This window comes from Diceros bicornis, chromosome 12 (assembly GCF_020826845.1).
Source record: "Diceros bicornis minor isolate mBicDic1 chromosome 12, mDicBic1.mat.cur, whole genome shotgun sequence".
NCBI classification, from domain to species: Eukaryota; Metazoa; Chordata; class Mammalia; order Perissodactyla; family Rhinocerotidae; genus Diceros; species Diceros bicornis.
In genome coordinates, this window is record NC_080751.1 from 7773924 (window position 1) to 7800062 (window position 26139).

Sequence of the window (26139 nt, forward strand, 5' to 3'; positions counted from 1 at the left end):
ACTGTCTTCCATGTTACAGCCTCTTAGAACTGTCTCATTTAATCTATGTGCTTTTGAGTAGATGCAGACGAATGATCTCAACATTTCTGAAACCCTTTATGTGTAAGCAAATCACTGCTAGGAGAGCTAAATTTCTTCTTTCAGAAAAAAATAATCTTACATATCCCTTCAGCTTCTAATTGGAAGGTAATTAGTTTCTTCACCGTTTTCACTGCTGGGTGCCTGGGAAGAATTGTTTCTTATCTTCACCTTCTATTTTCGAAGTGGGAGGTGTGCTCATCCAGGCAGTACTTACTGGTTCTCTCTAGTTGGCGTAGCTTCCAACTCCTCCATACTTCTTCTATGCATTCTAACTTGGCCTGACTTTGTATGTATTTTTCATACTGCCTGCAATAAAAAACGTATCCCTTTCCTTAGTATATTCTTTGGATGCATCTCCCTCTGCCATATGTTAAGGATTTTTCTAGTGTGATAAGCACAGAAATTAAGTAAAATGCTTTCATCTCTCAGAAGGATTGTATTTAATATCTTACATTTAATTTCAGATAGTATCTGAAGCATTTTAAGAGACACTATTGCCCAGTAAAAAGAAACAATCAGAAATAGTTCCAGCATTCCCTAACCTGGCTGCAGAAATACAAAGGATAGTACCAAAACAAGTGCTATATTTCATATACTCAGATTTTTAAGGATTTAATATACCATTCAGTCCAAATTGTCCACTGGCTCATATTAAATTCCCAATTGAGATTCTTTTATTTGCAGGGAAGAAAATGAAAACATAAGCTAATAAGCTAGAAAAAAAGTACAATATATACCTGTGGAAATAAAGATATAAATTTGAGCTATTGGCGTCATTTACATGGGATGCTAAGTAATCATTAAATTCTATTCTATTAAATGTGCTAATATTTAGAAAGACCTATTTTTTACCTGATAGTGTGCTAAATAAAAACCCTTTGGATATAATGTTGAATAAACATAGAATCTAATTTCAAGAATATTATACTCTTCTAGAAAAAAATGTACGTGTCAACAAATATTTGAAATGCACAACGTTGGAAAGAAGTGGTCAGCGGGTAGCTATTAACTTTCCTCCTCATATGAGAGTGGACTGATGCAAGTGAGGGTCCAGTCAAAAGCGACAACTTTGCAAAGTTTGGAACACGGAAAAGGATCTCACTGGAGAGAGAGGGGGGAGTGGGGGCTAGGGGAAGGAGAGGCAGAGAAGCCTTCCAGGTCACAGCAAAACTGAAAGAAGGCAGAAGGGTGCAAAGCAGAACTGTCCCTTGCTGCCCCATAACTAGTGGTCCTGATGGAGCATCACAGGGATACTGAGCAGAAGATGAGATTGCAGAGGCAGGCAGTGGGGGCGGTTTTGGAGTTCTGTGTCTACCATACCACAGAACTTGGAACGGATCCCAGAGAAAAGCGGATTCGTGAAGGGACAGAATAATTCAAGGAACTGAGCATAACAGTTTAGAGTATAATCACATTTTATAGCTATTCACTTCAGCTCCCTACTCCAGTGCAGGGAATTCTTATTTAGCATTATCTGCAGAAGGAAAGGTGCTCCTTCCCTTCTCTCTCTCCTTCCCTCCTTCCTTTCCTTTTTATTTTAAAATCATTTTCCTTATTTTTGTGGGTGTTTTGCTTTATATAGCAAATGAAATACTTTAAGAACATAGATGTAAGTAAATTGAATGAAATATTTTCTATACGTTTCTCTCTATAGATATACACATATTCAACGTTTTACCACTTTCATATATGTATGTAGTTTTAAACAAAATGGGTTCATGATTATGGATTTTCTTCTGTTAGCAAAATATCACAAACACTTTCCCAATTATTTATAATAATTTTAAAAACATAATTTGTAAGTATATTTTCTACTAAATCATGTTATTCAAAAGTATAAAAGAACATAAAGTGAAAAGCAAAATTTACTACCACACTTCTCAACATCCAGTTCTACTCTTCAACAACTTATAACAATTTCTTATGTATCATCCAGTAATTTTAAATGCATATTCATAGATATATAAATGCACATTCTTTTGCTTGAATAAATAGGTACATACTATATACAGTATGACTTTTACCTTTTTTTTGTAAATCCTAGACATTTGCCATATTAGCATATATAGATCTTCCTCTTCTTTTCAATTATTGATTACTACACTATGTGGACAGAATATATTATTTATAATCATTCTCTTTAGTTATTTAGGTGCTTCTTTTTTTGACACTATCAAACTGTTGCAAATAATAACCTTGTACATGCCATTTTGCCTGCTTTTATGTAAATATCTTAAGGATACTTTATAGAAATGGAGTTGCTGGATTAAAGTGTTTGGGCATTTTAGATTTGATCGATGTTAACATTTAACCCTCCATATACGTTGAACTGACTGACACTTCTACCAATGGCATATGAGAGTGGTTGTTTCTTCAAACTTATTTATACTAGAAATTATCAAATATCTTATCTTAGTAAACATGATGGTTGGATAAATGTGGAATCTTATTCTATAGATTTGCCTTTCTTTAATTATCTGACCATCTCTCATATATTAATCAATCATTTTCATTCTTCTGTGAACTGCCTACTCATACACTTTGCCTATTGTTTTCTATTAGGTTACTCATATTTTCATTACTATTTTCAAAGGGTTATGCACATAATCAGCATTCACTTTTTCTCTCATATAAGTTACAACATTTGTCCTTACATGTCTCTTTAATTTTATTATTTCATTTTTAAAATTTATAAATGGTTTTGATTTTCGATGAATGCAATCTATGAATCTTTCACTTTATAAAATTTGCCTTTAGTGTCGTGCTTAGAAAATCTTTAATCAGTTTGAGTTACAATTGTGGATGTTCCACAAACTTTAATCTCTTCCCTTTCCTCAAACTCTACTAAAAAAGCGAATGAAGACAAAGAGTATGGGAAGGAAAATTTCAGCAAACAAGCACTTCAATAATTTTTTGAAGACTGAAATCAGATAAATTAGGATAACTGACTTGGCAAGGTAGAGGAAACTATACACTAAAATTATTGGAGATGGACAACACCGGAAGATTTGAGGCCAAGAAGGATTGGGTAGTTCAGTGCTGACAGACATGGCTCCAAACAGGAATATACCCCTAGACTTAACACCTAAAAATCAGGCAGGAGAAAAAAAAAAGTTTATTTTCAAGGGAATCTGAACTGGAAATGCTCTGAACTCAAGATCCTCAAGCTCAGCAATTAACAAAGATGAGCCTTAAAGCTATAAGAAATATGCGGTGATGTGATGTGTATGTAAGAGTCTGAACCCTGAGGGCTCCCAGGCTTCTTTTCCATGCTCTGCTTTTAGAATTCAGGCAACCATGCCAAACCCACAGACAGGAGACTGGGAGATTGTTCTACAGAAAACTGAATTGCTCCAGAAAAATACTTTGTAATACAAATATTTAGGGGTTCCTTAACGAGAAGCTATTTGTAACATGGGCTCTCCACATGATGACCACAATCAACAAGGTCTTAAACACTGGCTCTTCCAAGAGGATTTTCAGGACAAAGCATCACATGTAGGAGGAAGAAATCATAATTACACTGTGAGAATGGGAGGGGGATTATGGTATATAGAGGTAGATATAAGGGAAAAGTCTCTTCTACTATAAAAGAAAGCAAATAGATGTGTCTGTATGATAAAACAAGAAATAGCAACATATCTATACTATTATAAATATGCAGGTACAAACCAGAAGAAACAGTTACACATGGTGATCTGCTAATGTTAGTTTTAGATCTTATTTTTAAGCACATATGGCATTGAATTGATAAAATAAAACTGTTTAAAGTATTTCTCAATATTGTATTATATAAATAGACTATATTTTCTTTAGGCAATTAATTTATTTTTATCTTTTTTTTTCATTTCTTAATTAAGGTATATTTGACATATAACATTATATTAGTTTCAGGTGTACAACATAATGATTCGATATTTGTGTATATTGCAACATGATTACTACAATAAGTCCAATTAACAGCTGTCACCATACATAGTTACACAATATTTTTTCTTGTGATAAGAACTTTTAAGATCTACTCTCTTAGGAACTTTTAAATATACAATACAGTATTATGAACTGTAGTTTCCATGCTGTACACCACCTCCCCATGACTTATTTATTTTATAATTGGAAGTTTGTACCTCTTGATTCTCTTCACTTGTTTGGTCCACTCCCCACCTCTCGTAACCACCAATTTACCAATCTGTTCTCTGTATTTATGAGCTTGGTTTTCTGTTTTTGGTTTTTGGGGGTTTTTTTGGTTCCACATATAAGTGAGATTATACAGTATTTGTCTTTCTCTGTCTGACATAGTTCATTTAGTATAAAGTCCACAAGGTCCATCCATATTGTTGAAAATGGCAAGATTCCATTCTTTTTTATGGCTGAATAATATTCCATTGTATATATACCACATTTGTTTTATCCATTCATCTGCTGATGGACACTTAGATTGCTTCCATATCTTGGCTATTGTAAATAATGCTGCTATAAACATGGGAGTACAGACATCTTTTCAAGTTAGTGTTTTCACTTTCTTTGGATAAATATCCAGAAGTGGAATTGCTGGATCATATGGTAGTTCTTTTTTTAATTTTTTGAGCAACCTTCATACTGTTTTTCATAGTGGCTGCACCAATTTACATTTCCAAGAGTGCAACCACAGGGTTCCCTTTTCTCCACAACCTCACCAACACTTGATATTTCTTGTCTTTTTGCAATAGCCTTCTAAGAGGTGTAAGGTGATATCTCATTGTGATTTTGATTTGCATTTCCCAGATAATTAGGGATGTTGAATATCTTTTCAGTACCTGTCGGCCATCTGTATGTCTCCTGTGGAAAAATATCTATTCAGATATTCTGCCCATTTTTAATTGGATTGTTTGAGGTTTTTTGCTATTGAGATGTATGAGTTCTTTGCATATTTTGGATATTAACCCATTATCAGATATACGGTTTGCAAATATTTTCAGTAGGTTGCCTTTTCACTTTGTTGATGGTTTCTTTTCCTGTGCAGAAGCTCTTTAGTTTGACGTAGTCCCACTTGTTGACTTTTGCTTTTGTTACCTTTGTTTTTGGTGTGAAATCCAAAAAATCATTATCAAGACTAATGTCAAGGAGCTTACTGCTTATGTTTTCTAGAGATTTATGTTTTCAGGTCTTACGTCCAAGTCTTTAATCCATTTTGAGTTAATTTTTGTGTATGGTGTAAGGTAGTGGTCCAGTTTCATTCTTTTGCATGTGGCTGTCCAATTTTCCCAAAACTATTTATTGAAGAGACTGTCTTTTCCCCATTGTATATTCTCGGCTCCTGTGTCATAAATTAATTGACCATATGCGTGGGCTTATTTCTGGGCTTTCTCTTCCATTCCACTGATCTATGTGTCTGTTTTTATGCCAATACCATACTGTTTTGATTACTATAGCTTTATAATATTGTTTGAAATCAAGGAGTGTGATATGTCCAGCTTTGTTCTTCTTTCTTAAGATTGCTTTGGCTATTTGCAGTCTTTTGCGGTTCCATACAAATTTTAGAATTGTTTGTTCTGTTTCTGTGAAAAACGCCATTGGAATTTTGATAGGGATTGCAAAATCTGTAGATTGCTTTGGGTAGTATGAACATTTTAACAATATTAATTCTTCCAATCCATGAGCATGGAATATCTTTTCATTTATTTGTGTCTTCTTCAATTTCTTTCAGCAATATCTTACAGTTTTCAGTGTACAATTCTTTCACCTCCTTGGTTAAATTTATTCCCAGGTATTTTACTCTTTTTGATGCATTTTTTTTTCATTTATACCTTTAATCAATCTGGATTTCTTTTTGGGAAAAAAAAATTTAAGGATCTAACTTTGTCTTTTTGGTTCCAAAGAGTGAGTTAGCCTAATAAACTCTATTTTAAAAGTATCACATTCTTTTCCCAACAATTTGAAATTCTGTCTGTATCACATACTGAATTTTTACATGTACTTGGTCTTGTTTGTAGACTATGAATTTTGTTCCATTGATCTTGAATATTTCTATGCTAAGACCTCATCATTTGAATCATTGTAGGAACCTATTGCTTTTTGATAAACCCTGTTCTTTGTTGGGCAGTAGTAACTGTCAGAAAAAACTCACAGAAAATATAATGAATGCCATAAGCCCTTGCCCTGGTTTGGAGGGAAGGTAGTTTAGGAACATGCCCTGGTCACTACTTGATCATGTCATGAATCTGGCGGCAGAAATCAGGAGACAGAAATCATTTAAACTGATCATGGTTGACTTTTGACGGAGAAAAAAGAGGCCTTTAGAACACAGCTATCTCATGACCATAACCGCATTTACCAAATAATCTAAGGATAAACTGTTCATAACTCTTTCTAAAGGCAACCCCTTCACCTGTTCATAACATCCCCTCCACACTCACTAAAGATGATATTGCTACAATTTCGCCCTTTTCCTTTCTAGTAGATCACATCCATCAGCATGCAAACTGTGTAATTTCTCCATTCTAAGTAAATATTTAATTAAATGAATAAATAAACAAATAAAAGTAAAATTCTTTTGACTCTGCATCCCTTTCCATTTACTGTTCCATCTCTCTCCTTTATTGCAAATGATTTGCCTCTCATGATTTGTCTATCCTCACTGAATCCAGCTGTTAGACTCTCAATCTCTATTAAACCATCCCCAATGATACTATTCTTCAATTACACCACTAAAGTATACCTCACCAAGATCGCTGATGACAACTAGTTTCTTAAGGACACCACACTCTCCTGATTTTCTTCCTTCCTCATTTGTCACTCACTTTTCCTTATCTGTCGTGCCCAGGGCTCAGCCGTGGGACCTCTTCTCTATTTATACTCACTCCCATGTGATTTCATCTAGTCCCATTGGTTTAAATACCATATATTCTTCAATACTTCCCAAGTTGCATTCCTTCCTAGACTTTTTTCTTGAATTCATGAAACAAATTATCAACTGCCAACTCAGTATCCCTATTTTTAATAGGCCTCTCCAATTTAACACCATGTTATGTTCTTGACTTATTATGAATATCTTGAGTCTCTCAAGTCTGTTTCTCCTGCAATTTTTCTGTTCCTAGAAAAGCAACTCCAACTTTCCCATTATTTAAGCCAAAAATCTTGTAGTTATCTTTTATTCCTCTCTTTATGTTACAGCCTTCACCCATTTTTTAGCAAATGTTATTGGTTATTAGTGAAATATTTGATTTCCTATCACTTTTTGTACTTCCCCTGCTTTCTTCCTGATCCAAATAATCATAATCTCTCATCTCTCACCCAGACAACCACAGTAGTCTACTAAGTGGATTCTTGGTTTTTAGTTTCTGTCTGCTCTCAATATAGCAGCCTGAGTGAGCAGATTGTAGTGATTATTAAACAATATATATGTACATCAAAACAAACAAGTTGTACACCTTAAATATATATAATTTTTATTTATCAACTATACTTCCATAAAGCTGGAAAAAAAAAGTCAAATTCCCTCCAACATCAGGGCCTTTACATGTGTTATTTGTTTTGCTTGAAATACCTTTCTTCAGATTTCTAGTTTTCCCCTTGATTGTTGCTACATTGCATCAGCTATCTAATTAAATGTTACTTATCAATCATGCCTTTCTTGATTATTCTATTTCAAAGAGCAACCATCCCCATTTTTTGTTTACAGAAGAAAAAGTAGAAAGAACTTGGACATATACAAAGTAAAAAGGAGTAATTCCACACCAAACACAGACTTATTCCACAACGAATGGCCATTTTGGCGTGTAAACTTTTCCAAATTTTCTTATGACTAAGGCCTTTAACGAAATATTCCTGCCTAAAAATTCCATCTATTTCTTTTGTTCTCCTTTCTGAGGGAATCATTTAAAATTCATTGTCTCTTCCATATAACTTTCTTTCCGGTATTTGTAAAAAATTATTTTTGTCCCCACTTTATTTTCTCCTCTCCAAAATAAATACCTCATTTTTGACTGCTTTCTCTTTCTATAAGCTTAGAAATAAAATTTGTTGTCATATTTGACTTTTTTCCCCCATCACTTCTAAACAGAAATAGTATTTTCAGCTTCCCATGTTTAAATTCATTTTAACAGTCTGGCAAACCTTTATCTGAGTCTGTGTATTAAAAACAAGTTGAAACTGTTTTATAATATCCAAATTACCTTAAATTTAAATTTACTATTTATTATATTTTTCTACCCTTTTGCACTTTCAGTATATTCTTCTTGCAAGAAAAGATTAAAACAAGATTGACGTTCAGTCATTCTGCCTTTGCACTTTATTCTATTTATGCTTCATTGCTGTATCTTGTTTCCAAACAGTAGGCCTATACCCTCCTCTTACTTTTTACTAATGAAAACAAAACAAAAGTGAACAACAAAACTTCTGTGAATTATGTTTGCAATATTGGATGAACTTCAGTTCATTCTGGCTTAGGTCTTATGCCAGGCTTCTGGAATTTTTTATCTACACCTTTTTCCATGGATAAAATCCATCTCATAATTTTCAAGGATGCCACAGTGTTTGAATGTGTGTTTTGGCCAATTTTTCCATTTTTACTGGAATAATTTGCTACCATATAGTGCAAATTTTTAGTACTTTAACATCCCTCTTAGTCAAACTTCCATTTAAGAAGCTCGCTCAAGTGTTATAGTACAAGGATCAGAGCTTTCAATCTGGACCTGTGTTCAACTCCCGGCTCTTATGCATGTAAACATGGGCATGCCCCATAATCTCTGTGAGTCTTAGATTCCTTCTCTGCAAAATGAGGGAAATTACTTGTATCCTGCATTTTTTTGGCATTTCTGTTTGAACTAATATTTTAAAAATCTTCTGTATAAACTAGATGTTCAATAAACAGATGATGATGATAGTCATGAGAGTGTATCTTTATGTTTTTTTATTTCTCTCTCTTTAATAAAGCACATGTGAACTATGTCTTAATTACTCCTGCTTATTTTTGCTTTTATTTTTGTGTTATTTTCTATTTTGCTACCAAGAACTTCAAGGTGGCTGTCTTGGTCAGTTAGGCCTGCCATAACAAAGTACCATAGACCGGGTGGCTTAAACAACAGAAACTTATTTCTCACAGTTTTAGAGGCTGGCAAGTCCAAGATCAAGGTGCCAGCCAATTCAGTGTCTGGTAAGGACATACCTCCTGCTTTGTAGATGGCCATCTTCTCTTATATCCTCATGTGGCAAAGAACAAAGAGCAATCAGCTTTCTCGTGCCTCCTCTTATAAGGGTACTAATCCCATTCATGATGGCTCCAGTCTCCTGAACTAATTACCTCTCCAAACCCCCACCTCCAAATACTATCACATTGGGGATTTGGGCTTCAACTTAGGAATTTTGGGGGTGGGGACACAAATATTTAGTCCATAGCATTGGCATAATAATCTCTTATTGGTATTTATTCTCATTGACATAAATCAGATTCAGATTAGCAATCTCCCTATTCTCTCATTCTGAGAGGTGAGTTTGCTAAAAACGTTAGTTGACATGCTCAGATAAATGCGGATTCTGGTAGATTTCTGGAAGGTTGGAGTTCCCTCATTGTCACAAGTGTTGCTTCTATGTGGACACTGTATTCTATTTTAGAGAAGCATGCCTTGGTTGCCAGCTGTCTTTTAAAATACTTCCATAGAAATATTGCCATTGCTTGATTACATCACAAAGTCATGTGCAGAACAACATCTTTCTTTTAGAGAAATGAACTTTGGCTCTCCTCTCGAGTTTCTCATTCTGGTCGTGACATACATGTGATAGAGGAAACAATTTCCATCATCATATTCAGAGATCTAGAAGTGGAAAACTTTAAACAAAAAAAGGTAAAAATATCACCTGTGCCCCAACATTCTATAGTTCTCTACTAGAACTGCCGAAATTCCTGGTTCTTTCAATTCCATAAATTGTCCCCTCCGGTATCATCAGATGCAGTTTCTATTCTTGTCAAAGGTGATTCATCTTAAACTTGGCATACAGGGCTACTCAACGCAGAGGTGAGGTAGGAGGTAGGCTGTGTGGCCTATTAGGTGTGATTCCAGGAATTCTCTTTCTCACATACTAGCTTCCACCAAATGCTGCTCGAAACTTCTCTATTGGACTTTTATAGAACGACCATTAACTACTTACTAAAAATGTACATTCTTCCAGAAAAGTTAGTACTTGAATGCTGCCTGTCATTATAAATCTTGGGTAGAAAACATCAGAAAATTATTAGGATAACTTAATTTTGCAGTTTGCTCTGCCATTTACTGTCCATATAAGGTTAGCAAACTTGCTTTCTCAATTAACTTTATTTTTGCTATTTGTAAAGCGATATATTAACAATATATATCACTTAGATTTCTTGCAGGAATCAACTGAGATGGTTTTATGAAAATATTTTATAAACTATAGGTTGAATTACAAATGCTTTTTGAGGGAAAAATAAAACACAGCATTGATATTATGGAGAGACTGTGGGCTTCGCATTTAAACAGATTTGTCCTAAGTGCCAGGTTCTGCCACATGCCAGCTGTGTAATCTTATCCAAGCAAGTTTCCCTCTCTAAACCTCAGTTTGCTCACCTGTAAAGGGGATGGCATCATCCATATGTAAGGACATATTATTACAATAATTACTTTTGAAAGTATATTTAAATTACCTAATATAATGCCTGTCACATATGGTGCTGAGACATGCTAATTCTTTACTTAGTTTTCTCCCTTTCTTGTGCAGAAGGACTGTAGAAAAAGTTTTGATGAGGAAAGCAAGAGAGCAAAAGATGAATCTGAATATCTGAGGAACAAAGCTTCCCAGGGTGGGGTGGGGCCACACTGAATAATAATAGCTAACACATTCAAATTTATTATATGCCTGACACTTTTCTAAGTCCTACACAGAGGTAGGTGCCATTATCATCTCAAGCTTAAATATGAGGAAAACGAGGCACAGAGAGATTAAGTACCTTCCAATGGTTATACAGCTGGGAAGTGCTGGAGGGGAGATTTGAACCTAGGCAGAATGGCTCCTATGCCTGTGCTCTGAGTCACTACACTAAGATGTCTCACTGTCAAAAGGACCCAGACCTCAGATTTTTTTCTCATCTTAATAGACAATGTTCTCAGAAACTACTACATCACAGAAAAACAGGCAAAATTGGAATAGCAGCCATTCCACACTCCTAAAATTGTACTGCATTGATCTTTCTTTGCCAGAAAGAAATCACTGTACCTAAGATTTGTTTTTCTGCTCCCAGCTCAGCAGTTTCTTTTTGAATCCTCTCTATTTTGGCAGGTAGACAAGGTCACAAAATGCACAATTGCATGAATTTTTTTAAACTAGCCTCCTGACCACAGAGTCAATGACATTTGCAGCTTTTTCATAATACACACATGCCCCTTTCATCTTGCATAATGCTAAGCAATAAAATCGAATGCACATTCTTTCCTCTGGGTGGCTATTGGAACATAAAGCAATTGTATTATGTGTTAATCAGCACATCTATATTTTGGTGTGGTATATATATGGACATGAGATGCAGGAGTTCACTTACTCCATTACAATGAATTTATAGTCCTGAGGAACTCACAAAAGGGTTAGAAAATGTTGGCTATTGTGCTCTTTTAGGAAAATATATTGCCTAAGGATGTAGAAGTGCTGACTACTGGAGAATCAAAGTGGATTTAAAAGAAGCAAATAGCATGATATAAAGTTACATTAAAATAACTTTTAAGAATATGATCAGAAGACATGGAAGCCAAGAAACAAGGAAGATAAGAGCACTATTACTTGCAAACGAGTGCTTCTTGGCAAGATTTAGAGATAGGTCGTCTCTGCAAGAGAAACAAATTAAACAGAAACTCTATTTTCACTCGGTGCTTAGACCACAACAAGTGAATGGAATTTAAGGAGCATGTCCGTCATCATAATCTGAGTAGCACACTTACTGTGTTGTTCGGCTATCCATCTCTCCGTGTGTCTTCCCTCCTTGTTTCAGTACATTCTTGGACATCTCCTCAAAGAGGCTCTACTTTAAGAAATTACTTTCAGATAAATAAAAAAGTAATTACTTTCGAGAAGGTATGGGCTTCTGAGAATTTAGAGTCCATTTCATAAATTCCAATTTTACCCAGATTCCACGCCATTTTGAATGCAGACTCTTTATTTCACGTGAAAAAAAATATTTAATTAGCTGACTGAGAAAGTGTATGTAAAGTACTTTGCAAAAAAACTCAGTTCCTAGTATGTGCTCAATAAACATCAGTTATTACTTTTAACTTAAAGTGGTTTTGTCTCCAGGTTAACTGTTCAGCTGCTTGTTTTGTTTTGTTTTTTTACTTGAACTCTATTTTTTCAAAGGTAGGCTACTCACTAACTTATTTAACAGTGTTTATGAAACTGTTCTAGACCCTACGATGAAAAATAAAGAGAGATGTGGCTGAGTAATAGTAATATCCCCTCCAAAGAAATACTGAAGTCTAGTTGAAGCCACAAGCTTACGATAAATGAGAAAAAAGACTGCAGATCAAGGCAGTATGGATAAGTTCCAAATCACTAGCAAATAATAAAAGCTCTAGATGTTGAGAAGAGGGAAGTCAATGGGGTTATCATGATCAATGAGAGCTTTATGAAGAGGCATTTATCATAAATTGGGCCTCAAAAGAGGGTGGGCATTTGCATTGGTATAAAGAAAGTATTATTTGATAATCAATACATCTATTAGGCAAACGTATAAATAAAGATGAGGATAATCCAGGACTTCCAAGAGATTTTACAAGTTAAAATGGTGTGAATACACAAGGCATTGTTTTGCATATTTTGGATCAGAGACTTCCTTTTCAAATCATGTGAAACATAATGTTTCAAAATGAGAATAGTTATTACATAATCTTTAATATCAGACTAGTACTTACGACCTTGAGCATCCTGGTATCGGGGAATTAGTGGAGAATAACATAATGAAAAGAGGGTTTTGAGAGGATGATTCTAGCAGTTATGTGTGGTGGATGTGATACAACAATTATGGTACTAAGGAGACACAGTTAAAAGGCAATTGATTGCAATGGAACATTTCATGAATTAGCAGATTAGCGGATGAGAATCTGGACTTCTGTAGTGGCTGAGTAGAAGATTTCTGTGTGTGTGTGTGTCTTTATGTGAAAGACTGCCATTTTTGTCAGGCCATATATGTATTTTGGGTTATAAATTAAGAAATTTGACCAAGATAGTCTCTAAAGTCCCTGTCAACTTTCAAATGTCAATATTCTTATGTCTACACAAAAGAAAATTATTCAGTAGTGTTGCATAGGAAATATTTCTTATGGTAGCTGAATTTTAAATGTCATTTGAATAAATTGTTTGGAAGATTTTTTTATTTCAATGAAGAAGACACGGGAGGGCATTTAGAATTAGAGGGATAAAATTTTCAAAGGTTTGAGCCATTAAATATTACATTACGAATTCCATTTTTCAGAAGTGTAGATATTCTTTCCTTGAAGACACTGGTTGCATTTCACTATGATATACGGTTGAGCATTAACCTCATATATGGTTCTTTTTTCTTTATATGATCTTTTCATACCTCCTATAGAACTAGGGAAGAAATTACTGTTGCTGCCTCAATATTCTTGCTTCTCCATAGGGTTTATAGAAAAGTTCCATGCATAGAGAGATTGTACTAAGAATGGGACAGAATTATTGAGACACCAGAAAACTCAAAGGTTCACAATAAAGAATTTATAAGATGGAATGCAATAACAAAGACTAAAATAACAACAGCAATAGCAATAATAATAGTGTGAATTCCACTCATCCAATATGTTAAAATAAAACATAATAATTGTAAAGCTTTGAGTCATATAAAATATTAGACAGCAGAATGTTATATTTTGGCCATTTCCACAGTGCATGTCAGAACCATTAAAAGGTTAACATGTTCAATATATTGTTTCTCAGTAATAAAATAAATGGGAATATACTCAGTAAAAACTGTGAAATAATTAATAGTAAAAACATCTATTTAAAATTCCCAATACAATCTTTAAAATGCATTCAAAGTAAATTTAAAATTATAAGCTGCAAAGTTCAACAGTATAATCATTTATGCTTTTGTAAAATCAAAAAACACTGGTTGTCTTACATCTGGAATGGGGTTTAAGTTATATAGTTTCTTGAATTAATAAAACTTTGTCAAGAAGAAGAGACCTGAGATCTGAGGACAGGAAGGAGAGAGAAAATGTTGCTGTCACATCTGTGGTGAAACAGGTTTTGTCAACTTAACAGGTTTAAGCCATGATACTCAAACTTTGTGATTCAGGCAGAGCTGCTCTTAGTAGTTTCCAAAGAGAAAGCTGTGTGGTTTATATCATATGAGTAGAATAAAATAATGAGAGTGTTTCAGTTATCTATGCTGCATAACAAACTATTTCATTTACTGGCTTAAAGCAACAACCATTTTATTATTTCTCTTAATTCTTTAATCTGGACTGGACTCAGCCGGGTGGTTCCTCTGTTTCTCATGGTGTATGCTAGGGATGGAATGTTCCAGGTGTTCTTCCTCACTCACATGTTTTATGCCTCACCTGGCGTAGCTCAAACAGCTAGAAGTAGGCTGGACATCTCTTTCTTTCCATGTAGCCTCCAACATGTCTATCTTAAGCTCTCTGAAAGAATGGTGGTTTCAGGGTAATATGATTTCTTACATGACAACTGCCTTCCAAGAGGATGCTTCACAAAAGTGCAAAATCTGAAACTGGCAAGTCTTTTAGAGTTTGGTATTAGAAGTTACACATAGTCAGTTCAATCACATCATCTTAGTTATAGGAAACTATGGGGCCAGCCCACACTCAAGGATATAAGAAACAGACTACACCTATTGATGGGACAGTGGTAAGGTATTTGTGGCCACCTACCACAGGAACCCAGGCTCTTTTTAACTTGTGATTATCTGTGTGATTGGCATCCATTCCTAACAGAACCTCTTGGTCTAAGATACTTGCATTTGCACCTGACAAGAGGTGAAATGAAGGGAAAAGATTACACCATCTCCCTTAGGGGGCACATACTGAAAATTGCTCTTAGCACTTCTGCTTTCATTTTCTTAGCTGAACTTAGTTGCATGACCACATCCAGCTCTAAGGGAAGCTGGAAAATGTAATCTTCAGGCAGATATGTGGCCAGCTACCAAATCTGGTGCTCTTCTTCTACTGAAGATGGGGAGAAGACATTGTGAGACAACTAGACGTCGCTGGCACAAAATTTAGTAATGTTTAAGTTGTATATTTTCCTAACATTCACAGGTAGAAGCTGCGTCTACTTTATTCCTCTCTACCCTGGAGGATATTCTTCAGAAAGTACAATATGGAGTGCTGCCAGACGGCTGTGGGAAAGAAGGCAGCTTTATTGGAGGGTATTTTCTTTTAATAGCATTTTCCAAGAGAATTTGCTTTTGTTAGCCCTAGTTCTATGATTGCAAGCTTCTGTTCCTCCTTTTCTAGGAGCCATAGGCATTTTCCCAATGATGTGGCATCCTTGGATAGATATGAATACAGCCAATCTGTTCTCTGGATGGAAAATTTAGCTGAGCTACCAGGAAAAAACTGCACCAATGTGTGTCTCTTTACAGCTTAACCATCATCTTAATAAATCTCAACAATGTTTGCTTCTTATTCAATACTGGCCATCCCTCTTCCTCACACAGAAATGACTGGTTATAGGCATTTTATTTAGGGAGAACACGATGGTATTTGTCTGAATAAGAACAAAGTAATTTCCTTCAGAGTACTTGCCAAATGCATTAGGAACACACACTCTATCACCGCCCAATACACACTTCAGTGCTCACTGCATAAACTCATCCAGATAGCATATGCGTCTAAAGAAGGCAAAACAATACGGAATTCAGGTTGTTGGGTTTTTTTCAATAATGTAAAATGAAGATTAAAAGTGAAAGGCAAACCAGAAGTCACTAACTAAATCTTTGAAAGTGATTTAAAATGTTATCCCAAAACTCAACACTTTTTAAAGCTACATTTTACCTCTAAAACATATTCAACACCCCCTCCTTTTTGCTAAAATCTCACACTTCTTAATTGTACTTTTTATAATTTACCTTCTTAATTGTACTTACCAAGGCTCCCTCACAATATTGGGCCTACATGGACCACCTGGTCAACTGACTCCTTACAATCCAAATGAATATTCTCTGCCTGTCTGCTTTGCTTTTGAGTACCCGGCTGGGCTTTTTTATCTCTGGTAGTTTGGACAACATCAACTTGGTTTAGCTCCCAGAATTATCTCCTCTGTAAGGCTCTGGGTTAGAGTTTTCCAAAGGAAGAATCTGTAAGACACTGAGGGATGGCATTCAGGCAGCAGCTATTACTCTCTGATAGTCACCACGGTCAGATGCTGTGACTGGCAGATGCAGAGGTGCCAGCGGGTTCCTGCCCCCACTCTCCTCTGCTCTGTGTCCAGACTTTCTTCCCAAATGCTGACCCTGTTAACCCACAGCAGCTCCAGCCCTCCAGGAGAAGCTTGACAGTTAACCCACAGAGAAGGTAACACACAGAAACAAAGTTTTCTATAGACCTCCCTATAATAAGCTTTCATCTGATGCACCATTTTAGACTCTGGACATGTCTGGCTTCTCAGATTGACTAGTTGGGGAAAAATTCTATGTTCCCCTAACTCTCTCCTGGATTTTATTTCTCAGCTCTTTCCCAAATTATGTAATATCTAATTCCTATTACATATCTCTCGATCAAAACTGATAGTGTTCCTGCTTCCCTGATTGAAGTCTGACAGTTAAAGTCCCTAAAGTGGAAGAGAGCCATAGGGGCAACTGGAATGATGACCCCCAGATGACAAAAATAAATTATTTCTTTGTTTAAGCCACTGTTTAGTGTTTTCTATTATTCACAGAAAACCAAATCATAACTAATATACAGGCTCTCTCTACACTTATTCCAACAGTAGAATTGCCCTCAATGCCAGAATTATCCTTATCTCATCCTGGTTAATGGAATGAAAATCAGATCCAATTTCATAGAATTGACAACAAATTTCATATGCAAGAGCAATATAATATATTTATTTTTTCTTACTGTTGTATCCCCAACATATAATAACAGCAACAACAAAAAGACATATAGTCAAAGAAAATTAATATTTATTGAATAATAAAATAAATCCCTTTTGAATATAAAGGGATTTATTTGTCCTCTATGGACAAAACATAGATAATTGGGGAAATCATGGTGAATATTCTACACCGCTAGGGTAATATTTAGTCGCTGAAAAGGTAACTCATTCTATGAATCACTTAAGCATTAAAGTGCTAATTTTCAATTGTACTTCCACAGCCTAGGGATTAAGAATTAATTCAGATAATAAGTCCCATAGAAATTCCAAATTGGAAATCATACTCCTTAAGGCCATGCTTCCTACTCTAAAGCCCATAGTCTCCTGCGGAGGGGTCAGAAATTGCAAGGAGTTCATGAATCCATGCATGCATTAGACATAATCAGAATATTAAAATATACATCTAGTACCTATTTGAACCACTATTTTAAAAATGCATATGAGTTCCATACTTTAATGTTTTACATGTATTGAAGAGTTACTAAAATCATAGTGTCATTTTTTTAATATTTTCTCTTAATCAGTAGAGACTAAAATCAGACTATGTCATCTGTGTCTCTACAAATACAATGATTGAGAATTAAAAAATGACGTCTTGTACCCAACTTAATCATCCTCCCTCAAAAAATCTCACTGAAATGTCAAAAGCAGTATATAAATAAACAGAGGATTCTGTAACGGTATTGGGGAACAGGAAAGAGCACCATCCACCAACCAACATCTTCAAACAAGCCTTATAAAAATATAGTGCAGATGAGACCAAATTAGAAGGACAGAATGGCCTAATTGAATTATGGCTACATTGAATGTAGTCGAAAAATATATATACCCCACAGATAACAGCTGGGTGGATCATGCTTTAGAAATCCACCAGGATTTCCCAAAGTGGCAGAGTGGAGGTAATGAAATTCCATAGCAGTTAGCAGTAGGTAAATCCCAATCATAGAATGAACGTTGGAACCTCACTTCAGTACACAGAGCAGAAAGGTATTATGGGCCTTCTACTGTGATACAATGTGAAACGTATAGGATCAATTGACAAGTATTTTCATCAAATAAGTTGAACCAGAATCTCTTTTGGCCTTTAGATCTAACTTAAGGTTTACAGGAAATACAACGAATACTTCAACATCAGGAAACATTAGAATAAATCCATGAAGTAGGATATTCTGCAGGACAATGGACTAGATGTTTTTAACCAATCAACCGCATGAAAAAAAAGCGGGTGTGGGGCTGGCCCGTGGCTTAGTGGTTAAGTGCGTGCACTCCGCTACTGGCGGCCCAGGTTCGGATCCCAGGCGTGCATGGACGCACCACTTCTCTAGCCATGCTGAGGCCGCGTCCCACATACAGCAACTAGAAGGATGTGCAACTATGACATACAACTATCTACTGGGGCTTTGGGGAAAAAAAAGGAGGAGGGTTGGCAATAGATGTTAGCTCAGAGCCGGTCTTCCTCAGCAAAAAGAGGAGGATTAGCACGGGTGTTAGCTCAGGGCTGATATTCCTCACAAAAAAAAAAAAGAAAAAAAGTGGGGCTGGTAAGGTTTGTCTACATTAAAAAGTACTTAAGTGATATAACAACCAAATACAGTGAGTAGATCTTGTTTGGATCCTGATTTAAAAAACAAAACCAGAGGCTGGCCCTGTGGCGTAATGGTTAAGTACGCATGCTCTGTTTCAGTGGCCATGGGTTCACAAGTTCGGATCCTGGGTGTGGACTTACCCACGACTTATCAGGCCATGCTGTGGCAGGCGTCCCACATATAAAATAAAGGAAGATGGGTAGAGACATTAGCTCAGGGCCAATCTTCCTCAGCAAAAAAGAGGAGGATTGGCAACAGATGTTGGCTCAGGGCTAATCATCCTCACCAAAAAAAAAAACAAAAAAAAAAACAAAAAAACTAAACAAAACCCCAAACACTTGTTAGGCGTGATTCTGGTATTGTGGCTATATAAAAAAATGTCCTTAATTTTTAGAGATGAATCATTTATAGATGATATCTGAGTGTGGCAGGCAGAATAATGACCTCCTCCCCCTAAAGATGTCCACATCCTAATTCCCAGAATCTGTGAATATGTTACATTGCAAAAAGGGAATTAAGGTTGCAGATGGAATTAAGGCTGCTAATTAGGTGACCTTAAAATAAAGAAATTATCCTGTATTATTTGGATGAGCTGAACGTAATCATAAGGGTGCTTTAAATGTAAACAAAGGAGGTAGAACATTCATTGTCAGTGATGTGTTGTGAGAAAGACTCAACCAGCCATGACTGGAATGGAAAGGGGCCATAAGCAAGGAATGGGGGCATCCAATAGAAGCTGGAAAAGGCAAGAAAATAAATTCTCCCTGGAGCATTCAGAAAGGAATGCAATCCTGCCAATACCTTGATTTTATTCCAGTGAGACTCATCTTGGACTTCTGACCTCCAGAACTGTAAGGTAATAAATCTATGCTATTTTAAGCCTCTAAGGTTGTGGTAATTTGTTACAGCAGCAATAGGAAACTAGCACACTAAGATTTGAATTACATATTCCAGCAAAACAATCAAAAAATAATTTAATCAAATAAAGCAAATGTAAATAACTATTAACTGAAGGGAATCCATTTTACACTTCTCTATATTTTTACACATGTTTGAAAATTTTGTAATGAAAATTTTTTAGTTATTATTTATACCAAATGTATTATAAAAATTAGAAAACTGAACAATGTCAAGTGAACTGAACAATGTCACGTTGGTGAACTTTGACAATATAAAAATCCTCATTCATTTCTCATGGAAGGTAGGCCAGGGAAGATAGTCTGGAGATAGGCAAATATACTATGTGTCTGAAATTCACCCTGGCTATAAAACACAAGGAAAAGCTCATATAGCTCCATTTAAAGACATACATGACTATGGTGACTGTGGCATTATTTGTGATTTGGGGGAGTTTGAAGTACACTGGTTGTACATAATTAGGATAGTGAGACATAAAATAGCATGGATGTACATCACGTAGAGTTAGGCGGTGGTTAGAAGCAGCAAAACAGAATGAGACAAATAATGCAACACTATTTATGTAAAAGAAAAATATATAGCCACAAACAACACACAATACAGTTTTTAAAGAAAACATGATATATCTGGAGGCATAGATAAATGGACAGAAAAGTCAGAGCAAACTCACTAGGGATGCACAGAAAAACAAACAAAAGAGATCATAATATTAATGTTAAAATGTGTAGATTTCAAGTTCACAAACACAAATGGTAAAAACCTCCCATTTGTAAACAGTGGTAGAGTTTAGCCTCGTGAATGTTCTTCCTATATCCAATCTTGTCCATACTCTCCAAATTATCCCCCACAATGAAGAAAACAGATCTATGTGAAACGCGAAAAATAAAAAATAGCACCATGTTATTCCTTGCTTAAAATTCTTCCCTTGCTGTAGGAAACAATCCAGACTCCTTTGTCCATCTTCCAAGCAGAGGACCAGCCTCACATGCTTCCTGTCACTCTCTCCTCTGTCTCTTCACTCCAACCCTACTGACTTCCTTTCACTTCAGTTTCCCGCTCCTTCCTCACTCAACGCCTTCACACTTTTACTTTTCTCCTGCCTCTAATTCTCACTCTGCTACCACCTACTCCCCAAGACACACACTTCCTAGGAAACCATATACTAAATACCATCTAAAAGAGAAACATGGAGGGGAAAAAGTCCTGGCTTTGCAGAGAGAGTAAAATTTCCTTATTGCATATCTATAGTACCTTACGCTTCCTCTTAGTACTTATAAGAATTGAAATAAAATTACACTGTATTAAAAGCTGCTTTGGCTTTACTCTGTTTTGGTTTCCATAAAATATTTCGCATTATGAGGGCTTCATGAGAGGAGGGACTTGATCTTTTTTATCTGGTACAGATTAGGCGCTCCTGAAGTATATGCTGAATGAATTTTAAAAATGATTTATGTACTTAATCCTCTGTTATTAAAATAAGTTTACACAGAAGCATTAAGACAACACCCTCCCCCTTTGAGAGATGAATTAAGGAAAAATTAAGTAAGGATAAAAGGTATTTAGTCATCATAATGAATGCATATAATCAATGTATAAATCTAACTTTGTACATCGCTAACAATGTACATTCTTTGAGGAGAGAAGTCAAGATGGCGGCGTAGGCAGACGCTGAACTCACCTCCTTCCATGGACACAGCCAATTTACAACTAACCGTGGAAAAATTATCCCCGAGACAGAACTAAAAACTGGATAAGAGGAACTCCTGCAACAAAGGACAATCCTAATTGAGGTGGAAGAGGCAGAAACTCACTTCTGGAGAGAAAAAATGCTGCCTTCGCAAGCGTCAGTGCCTTACCGCTGCCCAGGAGCAGCCCACAGGTACACAGCCCTCCCTGGAGGAGCAGGGACCTGAGGGGGGGAGTGCCGCCACTGGGGGCATTTTGTGGACCCAGCACAATCGAGACGAGTGGCATAATATCTGACTTTGCCTGCTACTAAATCATTGGGGAGTACCCCCAGAAAAGCTGGCTCACAAAGAAATTAAAACCGGCTCTTAAAGGGCCAACACGCAAACTCACCCATTTCAGAAAGCAACCTAAAATCACCAGAAAGAAAGGTGCACAGTGCTTTGGTGAAAAGAGACTCACCTGAGAGGCCCTGAGTGCATCTCGGGGAGAGGTGAGACCTCTCCAGGGACTGGGACACTGGTGGTGCCCATTGTTGTGGCCTGGTGTGGGCGTGCTGACAGAGACGCCATTGGAGTTCTCCCTGGGGCCTGCAAGCCCAGGGTCTGCCCCACCCACTAGAGCACCGATTTAATCCAGCTTAGCCAGGACAGGCAGCCCACCCTACAGAATTCCCCACCCAAAAACAAGCCCTCAGGCAACTTGTGGGTCTGCATAGATTGGTGACTAGATTCTCTGCAGCCTGGCAACTGAGTCCACTTCAGAGGGGCAGGGCGTGCACAAGGAGTGGGTGGAGAGTGTGGGGCGGTGGTGGAGTGTGTGGGGCTCCCGCCGTCAGGAGACTCGGTCCACTTCAGGAGGTCGGGGCACGCACATGGGGCAGGACTGTGTTGACTGTGTATGTGGACCTGTGGGTGGCGGGGTTTGTCAGCTACAGAAGACTTGTGCTTCTCAAAGACCCACATAGGGGGTTTGCCCCACCTTTCAAAGCCTGAAACAATTGGGTGCTTCCGTGCCTGAGGCCAGCCCCACACAGATGCAATCCTCACAGGGCTGACAAGAGACCTAAAGGCTGGAGGCTTATAGCAATGTAAGCCGTTGAGCCTGACAACCTGCCACGCTGGGGGCCTACTCAGTTAAAAGAAATACTGCAACACAAATGTGGTATTAGAACTTGCAGCCAACTGTGCTGGGGCTCCCCACACCTGATAAAGAGACTGAAGGGCCCACAACAACTACAGCAGCGGAGCATTACAACAGTTGGCCAGGAGCATAACTCGGCCTCCCTGGGCGCCTACCGGGAAAGCAAGCAGGCCACAACAGAAGGACACAAGTAGCCCACATAGGGGTCACTCCTGGAACATTGAGAACTGAGGGAAGCACACTGCAGGCCTCCTAAGGCATCACTTATATAAGGTCACCTATCCAAGAGCAGGAGACGTAGCTGACCTACCTAATACGTAGACACAAGCACAGGGAAAGAGGCAAAATGAGGAGGCAAAGAAATACATTCCAAGTAAGGGAACAGGACAAAACCTCAGAAAAGGAACTAAGTGAAACAGAGATGAACAACCTACCCGACAGAGAGTTCAAACAAAGAGTGTTAAGGATGCTCACTGATTTGGGGAGAAGAATAGAACTCAGCGAGAATGTCAACAAAGAAATGGAAGATATAAAAAAGAACCAATCAGAAATGAAGAATACAATACTGGAAATGAAAAATTCACTAGAGGGACTCAAAAGCAGAGTAGAGGATACAGAAGAACGGATCTGCGAACTCGACGAAAGACTATTAGAAATTACCCAAGCTGAACAGGTAAAAGAGAAAAGAATTAAAAAGCAAGAGGACAGTCTAAGGGACCTCTGGGACAACATCAACCACACTAACATCCATGTTATAGGTGTCCCAGAAGGAGAAGAGCGAGACAAAGGGGCAGAGAATCTATTTCAAGAAATAATAGATGAAAACTTCCCTAACCTAAGGAAGGAAACAGACATCCAGGTACAGGAAGCACAGAGAGCCCCAAACAAGATAAACCCAAAGAGGCCCACACCAAGACACATCATAATCAAAATGTCCAGAATTAAAGATAAAGAGAGAATCCTAAAAGCCTCAAGAGAAAGTCAAGTTACATACAAAGGAAATCCCATAAGGCTATCAGCTGACTTCTCAGCAGAAACCTTACAAGCTAGAAGAGAGTGGCACGATATATTTAAAGTGCTAAAAGGAAAAAACTTACAGCCAAGAATACTCTACTCAGCAAGGTTATCATTCAAAATGGAAGGAGAGATCAAAATTTTCCCAGACAAGCAGAAATTAAAGGAGTTTGTCACCAAGAAACCAGTGCTACAACAAATGTTAAAGGGACTGATTTAAGGGGAAAAGAGAAGACCACAAATAGGAAAAATTATCTATTTCCATGGTAAGAGGGTAATGGATACAAATGCACAAAAAAGAGGTTAGATATGACATCAAAAACATAAAAGGAGGGAGGAGATGAGTTAAAGAGTAGAGCTTTCAGACAGAGGTCAAACTAAAGACCATCGATTTTGTATAGAAGGAGAAAGGAACAGAGAAGGACTACTAAAACACTGAGGAAAAAAAAGTTAAAAAATGGCAGTAAGTACATACTTATCAATAGCTACTTTAAAGGTCAATGGACTAAATGCTCCAATTAAAAGGCATAGGGTGGCTGATTGGATAGAACAACAAGACCCATATATATGCTGCATACAAGAGACACACTTCCGACCTAAAGACACTCACAGACTGAAAGTGAAGGGATGGAAAAAGATACTCCACGCAAATGGCAATGAAAAGAAAGCTAGGGTAACAATACTCATATCAGACAAAATAGACTTTAAAACAAAAACTGTAAAAAGAGACAAAGAAGGGCATTACATAATGATCAAGGGAACAATCCAATAAGAGGATATAACACTTGTAAATATCGACGCACCCAATGTAGGTGCACCTAAATATATAAAGCAATTATTAACAGACATAAAAACAGAAATAGACTAACACAATAATAGTAGGAGACTTTAACACTCCACTTACACCAACGGATAGATCATCCAAACAGATCAATAAGGAAACACTGGCCTTAAATGACACACTAGAACAGATGGGCCTAGTAGATACACACTGAGCATTCCATCCAAATACTGAAGAATACACGTTCTTCTAAAATGCACATGGAACATTCTCCAGGATTGATCACATATTAGGCCACAAAACAAGTCTCCATAAATTTAAGAAGATTGAAATAATACCAAGCATCTTTTCTGACCACAACGGTATGAAACTAGAAATCAACTATAGGAAGAAAATCAGAAAAGCCACAAATACGTGGAGATTAAACAAAACGCTACTGAACAACGACTGGGTCAACGATGAAATCAAAAAAGAAATAAAAAAAAACCTGGAGACAAATGAAAATGAAAATACGACATGCCAGAATTTATGGGAAACAGCAAAAGTGGTTCTAAGAGGGAAGATTATAGCAATATAGGCCTATCTCAACAAAAAAGAAAAAATCTCAAATAAACAATCTAAAAATGCACCTAAAGGAATTGGAAAAAGAAGAACCAACAAAGCCCAAAATCAGTAGAAGAATGGAAATCATAAAAATCAGAGCAGAAATAAATGAAATAGAGACTAAAAAAACAATACAAAAAATTAATAAAACCAAGAGCTGGTTCTTTGAAAAGATACACAAAATTGACAAACCTTTAGCTAGACTCACCAAGAAAAAAAGACAGAAGGCACAAATAAGTAAAATCAGAAATGAAAGAGGAGAGGTTACAACAGACACCTCAGAAATACAAAAGATTATAAGAGAATACTATGAAAAGCTATATGCCAACCAATTCAACAATCTGTAAGAAATGGATAAATTCTTAGAATCATACAACCTTCCAAAACTGGATCAAGAAGAAGTAGAGAATTTCAATAGACCAATCACCAGTAAGGAGATCAAAATAATAATCACAAACCTCCCCAAAAATAAAAGTCCAGCACCAGACGGCTTCCATGGTGAATTCTACCAAACATTCAAAGAAGACTTAATACCTATCCTTCTCAAACTCTTCCAAAAAATTGAGGAGGTGGGGAAGCTCCCTAATTCATTCTACAAAGCCGACAATACCCTGATACCAAAACCAGACAAGGACAACACAAAAAAAAGAAAATTACAGGCCAATATCACTGATGAACATCGATGCGAAAATCCTCAACAAAATACTAGCAAATCTCATACAACAATACGTTAAAAAGATTATACACCACGATCAAGTGGGATTTATTCCAGGGATGCAGGGATGGTTTAACATTCGCTAATCAATCAACGTAATACACCACATTAATAAAATGAAGAATAAAAATCACATGATCATCTCAATAGATGCAGAGAAAGCATTTGACAAGATACAGCATCCATTTATGATAAAAACTCTGAATAAAATGGGTATAGAAGGAAAGTACCTCAACATAATAAAGACCATATATGACAAACCCACAGCTAGTATCCTCCTCAATGGTGAAAAACTGAAAGCTATACCTCTAAGAACAGGAACCAGACAAGGATGCCCACTGTCACCACTCCTATTTAACATAGCACTGGAAGTCCTAGCCAGAGAAATCAGGCAAGAGAAAGAAATAAAAGAGATCCAAATTGGAAAGGAAGAAGTGAAACTGTCACTATTTGCAGATGACATGATTTTATATATAGAAAACCCTAAAGAATCCACC